The sequence below is a fragment of the Mandrillus leucophaeus genome, unplaced genomic scaffold (genome assembly GCF_000951045.1).
Source record: "Mandrillus leucophaeus isolate KB7577 unplaced genomic scaffold, Mleu.le_1.0 Scaffold724, whole genome shotgun sequence".
NCBI lineage: Eukaryota > Metazoa > Chordata > Mammalia > Primates > Cercopithecidae > Mandrillus > Mandrillus leucophaeus.
The window spans coordinates 451213-464840 of NW_012107853.1; positions in this window are offsets into that span (position 1 = coordinate 451213).

Here is a 13628-nt window from a genome sequence, read left to right on the forward strand (position 1 = left end):
CCGTATTTAGTGGGTGCGGTGGAGCAGACAGAAAGAAGGGAGAAACTATTAGGGCAGAAATCTTGGCTCGGAGCCTCGGCGGGGCTGCTCAGTGGCTCTGCGGTGCGCTAAGCTGGCGGTTGGCAGCATTTCGCTGTTTCCCGAGAGGGATGGAGCAGATGGGGGAATTCCTTTGGGAAGGCGGGGGAGCCACAGTCTGGGCACTACATCCCCCGCGCGACGGCTCTGGCTCCCGCAGTGGAGTGAGGGTCTGGGGGCCTGATCCGCCAGCTGCAGGTGGAGTAGGTCCAGGGACAGAACCCAGGCCAGCTGTCCCCGGGCTCGCTGCTCATCCCGGAAGATCTCTCCCTGGCGTGCGGAGGTGGCTGGAAACGCGCCCTGCACGGACAGGAGGCCGGAGCGGCCCGGAGGGAACGGAGCTCAACCTTGCCCAGGCGTGGGCAGAGTCGGCGTCCTCCGCGCCACCTCGGCTCTCGCTTGTGGATCCCTCCCTGCCTTGAGGACAGATGATGACCAGAGTGTATTCTTCAATTCGTGGAAGCCGTAGGAAAGGCAGCTGCCAGGGCAGGCTAAAAGGGAGGGCTGCTGTCTGGGGAGGGCCGGCAGGTGCCTCTGAGGACAGGTCTGTTCAGGGTGGCCCTTCTCACCCTGTAATGTTCCTTCTGACCCTCTCTGTTACCCAGCCTTTTGGGGTCAACACCCCCATGCCAGCCCCCTCTCTCAGGGGCAGACACAGCTTGGTCAAACGTGGGATGTCCCCAGCACCTAGCACAAGTGCTAAGTGAATGATGTCTACGACCAGAAAACTGGTTTATTACATTGCAATAAGAAAAATGCGTGTCACTAATACTGGAGGGCACCAAGTCCATCCTCTCCTGTAAGCACATTGACAGGGAAACTTAGTCTCTAATAGTGGCCTGGGGGTCCTCTTGCCTTGGAGACCAGTGTGCACACAGCCCATTGCCCAGGCACCCTCCCCTGGGACACAACACAGAGCTGTCCAGCCAGAGTGGGCCTCCTGGATGCCCCTCTTCTCTCTGTAGAGGGGGTGATAACTAAATGTGGCTGCAACAGGCCCTGACTAACAGGAAAGCTCTGTGTCCACTTAGGGGATTCAGCTTGCCTAGGTGCTCACGCACTGCACCGTACATTGCTTGATCTCAGGGCTTAACACTATTGAGGAGAAAGTTCTTAATTCCCTAATTGCCTAGTTCTTGGGAGAGGCTTTGGCTGTGCAGTTCTCAGGTCCAGATAACACACACTATAATCTTCTGCTGAGCCCTGAGGAGGCCTCTGTCCTGGGGCAGCAGTTGCTTTTGGATCAGGTATAAAGACCATGATAGTCCTTCTGCCATTATGGGGTGGGGGTAGGGGGAGCTGGACTGACTTTAAAGCAAAATATAGGGTACTCTGGGAAATACTGCTTTGCAAAGATTCTCTCAGGGATGGGACCTTGGATCAGGAGATAGAAAAATTTGTGTCCAGGTCTCACCTGAGAACTGAAAAATGAGAAATTTGGGGATTCTAGTCCTGACTGATTGTTGCAAACTTAGGGGAGCTTTAGCTTCTCCATGCCCAAGCCTCTCAAAGAGCACGGACAACATTTGAGGATAGAAATGCAATAAAAGAACTACTCAGGGAGCCGTGCAAGGTGCTAAGTGTGTCTTTCATTGTCTGAAAATTGATGAGGCGGCGCTTGAAAGCAACAGAAAATGTGTATGTATTATCGCTGTTAATTAGAGTACAGCCCCACCTCTTCTGTTCCCTTTATCTGCTTCTCTTACCTTCTTTCATCGAGCGGGAGATGGGTTCACAATGAAAGATGTTCTCTTTAGAATATGAGACTTGCAGAAAATTATTTTTTCTCCTATTTATAGAAATTCTATTTGCATTTATGAGGCTGGTAATGTCTCATAAATATTTCCTGTTAGATAAAATATTAATTAAAGGAGTTTGTTGAGTTATACTCTGAAATCCCAACTAAATAGCTTCTAAAACAAATATTTTAAGCATTTTCTCTCATGTCAGAAGAATTCTTCATACATTCTTCGTGTACGTTAATAAGCTCATCTGTAAACAGCAGATATCAATCAAGTAAGGACATAATATTTTGCATATTTTTTTATAAGTAAGGATGTATTATTTTGCATATTTTAAAAACTGGGTGGCAGTATTATGTTAAATAAGGTATCTTATTTACTTACAGATATTTATCAAGTAAGGACATATCATTTTGCATATTTTTAAACTGGGTGGCAGTATTATGTTAAATATGTTTATTTATTAGTTAAATAACTAAATAAATGAACTAAATAAATAAACGTATTTAACATAATACTGCCACCCAGTTTTAAAAAACAAAACCAGGCATGGCCAACACTGCCAGATCCACATGGGATCACCTCCTCTTCCCTCAGGAGAGGACCAGCCACCTGAGTTTGGTGTTTCTCTTTCCCATAGCTTTTAAAATGCTAAATGGACACACACACACACACACACACACACACACACACACCCCTACACCTACACCTGCACATCCTCAGTTAGTGAATATTAACTGTATGTAAGTATTTTTATGTCCACAAACTCTTGGTTGATAAAGGCCTACTATGTTTGAGACACTTTGATAGGTGCTATGAGAGAGAATAAAAGGTGTAATGGTGGCTTTGATCTCAAATGTCTCACATCTAATGGGGAAGGTGGCATATCTGTGAGTAGGGAGGAGTTAGCCTACAAATTAACGTGGGATTTTAATTCCTAGGTGTTAATTGGGAGCTGGTGTGGAATTGACAGGAATGCTAACACAGCTCGGAGAAGAGAAGCTAGGACTGACTTCTGACCAAAAGGCTACCCAGAGAAGGAAAGCCTGAAGGAATTAGGAAAGGAAGACTAAGGTTTGAATGTGATGAGAGGGAGAGGAGTCACGGAGCTGGGCTGGGAATCAGGGCTTGAGAAGGGAAGGCTCAGGGTGCTCAGGGACCACAGGAAAGGGAAGGGTTGCTGCTGGGGGATCAGAGCAGTAAAGTGGTGATGCCAGTGGCTGTAATTAACGCAGTGCCTACTAGGTGCTGAGCCCTGCTCAGTGCTTCATGTAAGTAATTGCTTGTAATTTTCTTGACAGCCTCGGGAGGGAGGTAGCTTTAGCACCTTTCTCAGGGGAGGAAACAGGCTCAGACAAGTCAAGTCCCCTCGCACTGGCAGGAATTTCAGAGCTGCTCTCAGAACCCAGTTTTGTTAGTTTCCAAGATCATGTTTCTAATTGTTATGAGATGAGCTTTGTCTCTCCCGAATTCAGATGGTGAAGGCCTGATTCCGAGTGCTTCTGAATGTGACTGTATTTGGAGACAGGGCCTTTAAAGGGGTGATTAAATTAAACTAAGGGGACTGGTGAGGTGGCTCACGCCTGTAATCTCATACTTTGGGAGGCCAAGGCAGGTGGATCACCTGAGATCAGGAGTTTGAGATCAGCCTGGCCAACATGGGGAAACCCCGTCTCTACTAAAAATACAAAAATTAGCCGGGTGTGGTGGTGCGTACTTGTAGTCCCAGCTACTCAGGAGTCTGAGGAAGGAGAATCTCTTGAACCTGGGAGGTGGAGGTTGCAGTGAGCCGAGATCGTGCCACTGCACTCCAGCCTGGGCAACAGAGTGAGAGTCCATCTCAAATTAAAAAAAATTTAAAAAAAGAATTAATTAAACTGAGACCATTAGGGTGAGTCCTAATCCAATCTGACTGGTGTCCTTATAAGAAGAGGAATGACCTTGAGGACACTAGGAGAAGGCAGCTGTCTCCAAGCGAAGCAGATAGGCCTCAGGAGAAATCAACTTTGTTGACAACCTTGACCTTGGACTCCTAATTTCCAGGGCTGTGGGAAATCAATTTCTGTTTGAGCCACCCAGTCGGTGGTGTTTTGTCATGGCAGCCCTAACAAACGAAGACGCTAACCCCGCATCTCTGCCTCTCAGAAGGGCCTCGTACCCCAGGCTGTGGCATCTGGATTTTCTTCTGCATATTGAAAGCAAGTATTAAACATTTCTGAGTTAGGGAGAATGATGAAAATCAGTGTGAAGATTTCCCTGGGGGTGGTCTGTGTATGATTCATTCATTTTTTCATTTCAGTGAAGACTTATGGAGCACCTGTTTTGTGACCTCTGCAATTACAGGGACCACGTTTGTCTTGTTCACCTTGGGGTGCCACCTACTCCCAGTGCTAAGCACCGCATCTGCTACATAGGAGATGATCAATAAATATTTGCCAAATGAAAGAAAGGATATGGGCTAGGTTCTGCAATTAGAGAAAGATGACAAGACAAATACAGAACTTGCCTTCAAGGAGCTGACAGTGTGGTGAGACTGGTAGTCAGTTTGTGGTTAGTTTAGGTGGAGCTGAGATTATTGTGCAGTGCCAGCCAACGGAAGTTTTGCAATGAAGAAAATGCTTGATATCTTTTCTGTATAATGTGGCATTGTGGCCATTGTGTATGTGAAATGTGGCTACTGTAAATAGAAAGGGAATTTTAAGTTTTAATTAATTTGCATTTAAGTAGGCACTATGGCTGGTGGCTACTGTACTGCACAGTCTAGGATTAGAGGCAGGGAGAGTGTTCGTGGGCTGGGCCCTGGCGCTGGCCTGAGGTGATAAGGCTGCAACAAGGCAAAAGAAGGAAGAACCTTGGGATGTGTAGTGGGTTGCACAGTCTGGCGGCAACAGTGCCACTCCCTGGGATCATGTATGAAATGTAGAACCTCAGGCTCCACCCTCCACCTGCTCAAAGAGAATTCGCCTTTTAACAAGATCTCCAAGTGACTCTTATGCACACTGGGGCTTGGAAAAGCATGAAGCAGAAGATGTAGCTGAGAAAGGGTCAATAGGAGCCCAAAGCGAAAGAGGAATGAAACTGGATGGCGTGGAGTTGAGCTGGGCTAAGCTCCCCTGAATCTCCAGGGGCACTGAGATCCCCTCCTCTGTGGACACCTTGACCCCTCTGCTTCCTTCTGATAGAGCTCTGATCACATGTGTTGGGGGTTCTGTGACCTGTCTCTCTCCTCTACCTGCAATCTACGAGTTCGTTAAGGGTGTAAACCTTGTTTTTTAAAACCCGAGTAAATGTTTATTGAATGCGTGCATGCCTGATGTTGGGAATGAGAAAACTAGCAGGAGTAGGTGGCTGGGACGGGAGAGCTGCTGAGTTTGATTCTAGACATGCTGCATGCATGTCTAACTGAAGGTTGGTGAATTGCCTAAGTGGAGTTGTCTGAAAAGAGGCAGGAATGGATGTCTGGAGATGAGGAGGGAGTCAGGGATGGGGTGGAGATTTTGGAGTGTCATCCACAGAGGGGAGAAGACTGAAACTCTGAGAAATAATTTAGATATCTGGAGGAGGGTGGAGACAGAAGGAGAAGAGTCAAGAGCTGGGAACCATGCTCAGATCTGGGACAGAGGGAGGAGGATACAGAACGGGAGATAGAGGAGTGATCAGGATGACGGGGGGTCAGCCAGGCTGCAGTGGCAGAATGATCTGGAAAGGAAGAGTGGCAAGAAAACTGAGTGGCCAGTGTGCCAGAATCCCTCATTAATAGAATATTTCTTTCATAGTATTTATCTCATGAAGCCTGTGTGCAACAGAGCAGAGGTCCGAAATAGGTAACCACAGATCCAGAAAAGTCATGGAAAATAGGGCCAATGGGGGGAAAAAAAACCCTAATCATTGACCAGGTCATCAAGTTGCCATTAGTGACTTTGCAGAACGTGTTAAAGAGGCCTCCTATTCATCTCAAAACTCGAAGCAGACATGCTTTCGGGGAAAGTGGCCTGATATTCATGCTGATGCCTTGGCTTCTCCCAGTGCATAAGCTTCCCACTTGTCACTGAATAATCCCAAATTCACTTTTCCTTGAATGTCATTCAATTCTGACCACAGGGAGCACCAAAGGTAGCTTCAGCTTCCCTGAAACAAGCTTCCCGTTCCTGAATTTCCTCTCACTCGTGAGTCCAGGCCCAGGTGCCTGAGACAGGCATTTGCCACAGCTGGCCACACCGTTGAATGTATCGAGTTAACATCTGTTTCTAGAGGGCACAGCACTTAGCCCCAGGACTCAGCTTCGTGCCTAGCACTGAGCTTCCAGTTATTGCACCACTAGGGGCAAATGATGTTTTTCTTCCTATTCAGTGAAGTGGGATCCTATTTAGCAAGGAAAGAAAATGAACAACGTTAATTCCTTCCTAAATTTTTTCATAACAAGCTTACTTAATTCTGTTTCGTGGAAAACTCCACAGACGTGCTGACCAGCACCTGCCCTGCCCGGGTGCGGTTTCCACAAGGGGGACAACAGCACCATCTAGTGGTTGAAAGAGATTTCACACTAGGTAGAACACATGTATTTACTTATTTTGATTTTTAGTTTTTGTTTTATTACAGTAATATATTGGCCAGGCGCGGTGGCTCACGCCTGTAATCCCAGAACTTTGGGAGGCCGAGGCGGGCAGAACACGAGGTCAAGAGATCGAGACCATCCTGGCCAATCAACCCCGTCTCTACTAAAAATACAAAAATTAGCTAGGCGTAGTGGCACATGCCTGTAGTCCCAGCTACTCGGGAGGCTGAGGCAGGAGAATCCCTTGAACCGGGGAGAAGGAGGTTGTAGTAAGCCGAGATCGCGCCACTGCACTCCAGCTTGGGTGACAGAGCGAGACTCCGTCTAAAAAAAAAAAAAAAAGTACTATATTTGAAACATCACATTCTTCTAAATAATTTGAAACAAAAGCAGTTGGGTTTTCCTCTTTGACCATCTTCCAATCTCCAGAGGTCACCACTTTCATTTCTTTTGGCTGTTTTTTCCCCCTTGATTTTTGTCTCTAAATGACACCCTTCTAGTAATACTTCTACATGCTTCCATCTTCAGAGACGACCTATGAACTTTCCACCGCTGAAGATGGAAACGTGGCTCCCTTTCCTCCCCTGTCGCCACCACATGCTCACATACTTCCCACTTCTCATCCAGCAAGGGAGCTGTGCCACAATTTTGGTTGGATGAATACTCAGTTTTAATATTTTTATGTCCATAAAGTTCTATTTGTATATAACTGATCCATGCAGCAAACCAGATCGTGTTGTCTTTCCTGCACAACGTTTTGTCTTCTCTGGAGGTACTAATTCATTGTCTTGGTTTGGTTTGTGTAGTTGTCCTTGTTCTCATCGCCAATTTCTTTTTTCTTTTTTTTTGAGATAGAGTCTCGCTCTGTCATCCAGGCTGGAGTGCGATGGTGTGATCTTGGTTCACTGCAACCTCTGCCTCCTGGGTTCAAGCAATTCTCCTGTCTCAGCCTCCTGAAGAGCTGAGATTACAAGTGTGCGTTACGTGCCACCACGCCCGGTTAATTTTTGTATTTTGGATAGAGACAGGGTTTCCCCGTGTTGGCCAGACTGGTCTCGAACTCCCGACCTCAAGTGATTTTCCTGCCTTAGCTTCCAAAAGTGCTGAGATTACAGGTGTGAGCCATCACGCCTGCCCTTATCACCAATTTCAATGCAAAAATTTCCACCTACAATTTCAATCTCCTCTCAAGATGTCCAGATGCACCAGAAGTCCTACTGATTGCATCTGGAGAAATCTCCCTGGGGCCTTCTGCTCCCTTTGGTCTGGCCTGGTTGCCCTCTCTGCCTAGCACACAGCTGACTTCCTGGCATCTCTGTTTCCTTTGCCTCACTCCCATATTGCATCCCCTGTTTCCTGAATGCCATGCGTGTTTCTTTCTTGGTTTACTCTCTTACTTTTTAGGAAGAACACGTCCTACCATTGCTTCCTAGGAAAGAGAGTGTGCAAGGTACAATTTTGAGACTCTGCATATCTGAGAGGATCTCTATTCTATTCTGTTGGCAGCTTGGGCATGTGTAGAATTCTAAATGGGAAATTGTTTTTCTTCAGAATGTTAGAGGAATTTCTTCTTCTTCCACATTTCAATTATATTGTTAGAAGCCCGAAGCAAGTTTCATTCCTGATCCTTTTGCGGGTCCTCTTTTTCCTTTCTGGAAACTAGCCGGATCTTCTCTTAGTGAGTAGTGGTGTGAAGTTTCACAATGATGTGCCTTGGTGTGGGACTGTTTTCCTTCACTGTACGGAACACTGGGTAGCCCTTTTAATCATTGCCTTCCCTTCTGGGTGAGTTTCTTGCAATGGTTCTTTGATGATTTCCTCCTTCCTATTTTCTCTATTCTCTCCTTCTGGAATTCCTCTCACTTAGATGTCAGATCTCAGAAACCTCTCATTTCCTCATCTTTTTTCTCTACTTTCATCTCTTTGTATTTTTGCAGTATGTCCTAGTAGATCTCCTCAACTTTTTTCTTTCAACCCTTCCATTGAGATTTTTATTTTTCTATCATATTTTAATTTCCAAGGGCTCCCCTTTTTTCCATTCCCTGAAGGATTTTTGGAGCATCCTCTTTATTTGAAGCATTCTTCTCCCTGGACAGACTCTGTTTCCTCCAAGATGCCTTTTCATGCTTGTGTTTTCGCTCTGTCTTTCCTCAGATGCCTGATAACTAAGTAAGAGGAGGCTCTGGGCCTGTGAACTGGACATCTGTCAGCTTCCCTGGAGGGTGCACTGGCAGGGACTGAGCTTGTTACAGGAACACCTGGTATCAGATTTTGCTTGGGGGAAAGTCAGAATCCTCAGGAAGAGCTCTTTCAATCTCCTGCTTGGAGGGTTGAGTCCTGACCACCAACCTCTGAGACCAAGTTGGAGGAGAGAGCTGGGAGTCTAGACATCTAGTGTGGATATGTTTACTTAGTCATCCTTTGGGGGGTATGACAAGCCCATCCTTAACGGTTCTGTGTGTTTTTCAGTCAAGAGACCCTTTGTTTTCCACTTTCCAGAGAACAAATCTCCAGGCTTCTGCCAGGAAGGGTTGGGAGAAGTCTCTTGTCTGGACAGAGTCAGGGAGGGGAACAGGAGGTCTAACTAGGGTGCTCCCTGAATGGACTCTCAACCCATCCCCTCTTCTTTTGGCTGCTTCCTTCACCCCCGACTTCCAGAGGTAGACAGGGTCATGGACATCTAATCCCTTTGGGATTCTGAAGTGGCAATGGCGCTAGTTCCTGTTTTTTGTTTTTTTGTTTTTTTGTTTTTCTTGCACAAGTGTAGAATGCATCTTCTTTCTGGGTTTCAAGAAAGTTGCTATTGTTTCCTCTCCAGTTCTCCTCACCCTTCAGGGTTTATCCTTTTTTATAAAAGCTGTTGTTTTTACTGGGATTTTTGGATGGGAGCAAAAGTAGAAGCATTTCTTTAACTTGCCATCTTTATGCTGAAGTCATTCATTCATTTTTAATCACCCATTCTGTAAACATTCTTGACCTTCTCCTATGCAGTAGGCTCTCCGGTAGATTCTGCTGTGCACTGATGAATAAGGCTGTGTTTCCTGCCCCCATAGGGATACGTATTCTGTGTGGTAGCAGATAAATAAATAGCTATACAAACTTAAATCTCAAGGGGACACAGCTAAGGGTGATGGTTGGCTGTCTCCATGAAGGTCATCTGTCTTCCAAGAGACCCCAGAAGGTGACGTAGCTTAGACCATTTGCCAAGGTGCTCTTGCAAGTTCAGACACCTAATTTCCAGCACAGCCATCTGCCGGAACACCCATCTCCACCGACTGAAGTTCAGCCTCCTGACGTCCAGATGAGAATGCGAATTTGTTCATTAGCTGTGCGTGACTGTGCCGGGGGCTAGAATACACAAGATGGCACGATCAGCAAATCTCTCCCTACAGGGGGCTGGACAGCAAGCCAGATCTTGATTGAAGCATGGCTGGGTGAGTCTGGAATCCAGCAAGGGCATGAATTGTCGATGCCTTATGGCCATTGTTCGTGGCTCTTGAACAAGAAGGAAGGGCATGTTCACTGGACTGGAATGCAGGAGCCTGCTGAATGAGGCTTACCCTTCCTGGAAAGTGCCTGATTCACAGCCCTGCTGAGGCCTTTTTTCCTTCAGGTGCATCGGGTCAGGTTGGGGGAAGACACAAAGAAATTGGACTTTTTCTAGATGGGGTCAGACTCCCTCACCTGCCTCCAGCTGATCAAGCCGTCCCCTGACACTCTGGCAAAGACAGATCTTACTGCGTCAGGGGACACTGTCGCTCAGTAGATGCAGGCTCCAAGTGGGTCATCCCACATCTGTCTCTTGGTGGACACACCTGCTGGGGGAATTGAAGAATTGCATGAGGGGACTGATGAGCTCTAGAGGGTCACAGAGAAAGACCACCTACTTCACTTCACAGTAGCATCAGGAAACATGCATTGGACAGTTGTTCCCAGAGAATCATTTTCCCCAGAGAACCTGGCAGTCCTTAGCCCCAGTGCCCTTTTGAAAACAAGAAGCTAAGTCCCAAAGCTGTGGGGGTGGGGGAGTAGCCAGGATGGGATCTTCCTCCTCTGTTAGGATTTGCAGGGCATGGGGATGGGCACTCATAGCTTCTGCTAACTGAGCCAGGCAGGACAAGGCAGGACTGGGGTGTGGGCAGCACAGGCGGGCATGGGCAGCACAGGTAGGCATGGGTGGCACAGGCGGGCATGGGCAGCACAGGTGGGCATGGGCAGCACAGGTGGGCAATGGGGAATAGGAATTGGACATGAAAGTGCCCCATGTCACTTCTGCTCCAAGGCACCAGGGCAGGCCAAGAGCTTGGGCCCTGGACTTTCCCTCTGCGGCCAGGGAAGACCCACTCTGGGGGCCGGGGTACATGACCACTCAGTTGAGCAGAGGTTTTGGTGGGGGAGCTGCTGTCCCCATTCCCCCTACTTGCCCCCACCCTCCCACTCCATTCAACCCTCCTCCTTCTGGTGCCCCCAGGCCTCTGACCGCGCCTGATCCTGGTGGCTGTGGACCTCACCAGACTGGCCTCATCTCTTTTATCCAGCAGCACCACGTCCCCCAGGCTGCAGTCCTTCCCTGGGTGAGACTGTAGTTCAGAGGAGGCTGCAGTCCTCCCCTGAAAGCCAGGGAGAGCAGCACAACAAACACTTAGGTTTTTTTGTAGGATTAAACACAGTTTTGTATTTTTTAAAGGGGTTTACCGGAGAAGATTATTAACCTGACCGAGAGCCAGGAGGCCAGGGACAGTCTCCGCCCTCCCCTGCAGCTGCCTTCTCATGCTGACATGATCTCATAAGATATCATTCACCAGAGTGCTGTGGGAAGGGCCACACAGACAGTGAAGGTCGCTATGGTGACTGCCCCCTAAGCAAGGCCAAGAAGTTTTACAGAGCAGAGTCCCTGCTGGGATTCTCTTGCCTGCGGGCAGGTACAGCCCCGCATCCTAGTAGCCAAGCCTAGGCCAGGCCTTCTGTGCGGTCTGATCTCCAAAGAGCATCCCAGACACCCAGCACCTCCATTTCCACAGCCCCTGCGGGCCCCAGGGTCCCTGGAGACAGCTGTCTCTGTCTGCACGTTACAGCCGGGGAAGGCTCGGCGTGGCCTCCGCTGAGCGTTGGTGGAGGACTTAGAACTGACCCTGGAACTTCCTCATCCCTGGCTATATCTGATTTTAGTACTACACATAATAGTAATAGCAAGCAATGATATTTTATATAGTATTTAGCAGCTACAGGGCACAGTCACACAACATTGTATATGGCAAGTAGAATTTGTCCTTTTTTCCAATGAGAAAGCGAATATGCAGAGAGGTTATGTAACCACTCAAGGTCAGGCTGCTGAGACACGGCAAAGGCGGACCTTGAGCCCGGATTTGCAGATCCAAATTCAGTGTTTTTCCTACTACCCAAGCTCCCTGAGGCTGTCACCCTGAAGTGTGGGGCCCTTATTCTAAAGCACGTTTCCTTCCCCTGAATGGAATCCTCATGAAATAGTCCCCCAGGCACTGCAGGCTCAGCAAGAGTGCAGGGACCCTGGCCAAAAGGCCAGTGAGACCCACTCTTTGGAAGTTCTAGGATATTCTGGAGAGGTCTGGGGTTTGCAGTTGGTCCCGTAGGCCCTGGGCATGCCAAAAAGACTGTCCCATGGCACCAGCTGTGGGTGGATCTTTGAGCAGCATGGTAAGGAGTGGGGCAGGTCACATCATCTCATGTGGCTGAAGGGCGTTGACTTCAAGGTCACTGCACTGCTTTCTTTGCGGAAGCTGACCACTTCCAGAGCCTGGGCGAAGGTGCGTGCCGAGTATCTGTGCAAGGGGAATTTGCTACCTGCCTGCCCCTGCCCACTTCCCCCCAGCATTCAGTGAGCACACAGGCTGACCAGCTGGGAACGTGTGACCCTACTTGTTTTGACTTCAGATGTTATAAGGACACGTGTGAGGCAACTGAGGATCTGGAAGAAAGTGAAATGCTAAAGTATGGAACCGTAGAAAGACACAGGCCAGTGCTGACCACAATGTAGAGCTCGGGATCCCTCTTGAGCCCCTGCTTTTAGCTTGCCAAAGGGCCCCAGCATGGTTCTCTGGCCTCACTCCCTGCCAACCCCCCAGCCCAGATCTCCTCTCTCCACAGAGGAATGTGAGAAGCAGGGCTGTCACCATATGTTGCTTCTCTGATCAGAGGTCCCAGCTTGAACCGCCTGCTCTGTGGGAATCTGACAGGTCTCGCAACGACTAAGGGAGTGGTGGGTGGTCCTCCCAGGATCTACTGGCTGCTGGAGGGATTGTAGCCCCCAGTGAAGACCATTAGCCAGAACATCATAACCTGGTAATACCCTGGGTCTTCAGAGAGGAGGCGGAGGGGGTGGGTTATGCACACAGTATAGGGGCCACTCAGCTTTGTCCTCAGCCCAACCCACTGCAGATGTGGGTCTTGGTGTCTCTCCAGAAGCAGAATGAAAAGTACCTCCCCTGCTCACTCTGCCAGAGAAAGCACAGTACAGGCCTCCTGCGTGTCCTGGCACCCCATGGAAGGCGCAGTGGGCTCTGTGGATCTGACACCTTGAGCAACTCATGCCTTGATCTTGAGTACGTGTGAGACCCCAGCGGGCACCTCTTGGAAAAGACTTTCTTGGGTCAGGGTGGTGACACTTTGCAGCGGAACAGGCATCCCGGACTAGCAGGTTGGGTGAGACAAAGAAAAGGGAAGACACAATTTTAGTCATCCTTCATTCATTCTTTGGACAGGTGTCACTCTTGGGAGCTCTGGAGTGTGAGGATTTTTGGGAACATACAACAATGACTCGGAGGAGGTACCTACCCTCCTCCTAGGACTTCAAGCCAGTAAAGGAGAAAGCCATGATCACGGATAAAAGCAACTTGAGAAGTAGCAACAAAGTCCTGCCAGAGTGCAAGAGTTAGGGGAGGAGGGAGTGACCGCTGACTTGGGGGTTGGAAGCCTTCATGGAGAAGGCTTTGGGAGGCTGCTGTCTCCCTCTGCTTGCTGGTGACAGAGGTCAGGAAAGCAGTGAGGCCAGATCCTCAGAATGAAAAGTCGAATTTCTGTGGTGAAGCCACCGTGAGGCTCTTGGCCCATCTTCCTGGCCTATTTGTATTCATCACTCCAGCCTACCAGACAGCCATCTCTGCCCCAGTGCTCAGACGACCTACACACACGCCACGCCAGCCTTTCCCAGAGATTTATTTGTATATATTTACTCTTTAAACTTCTAGTAAGTTGCCCACATTTTTTTCGTAGACATT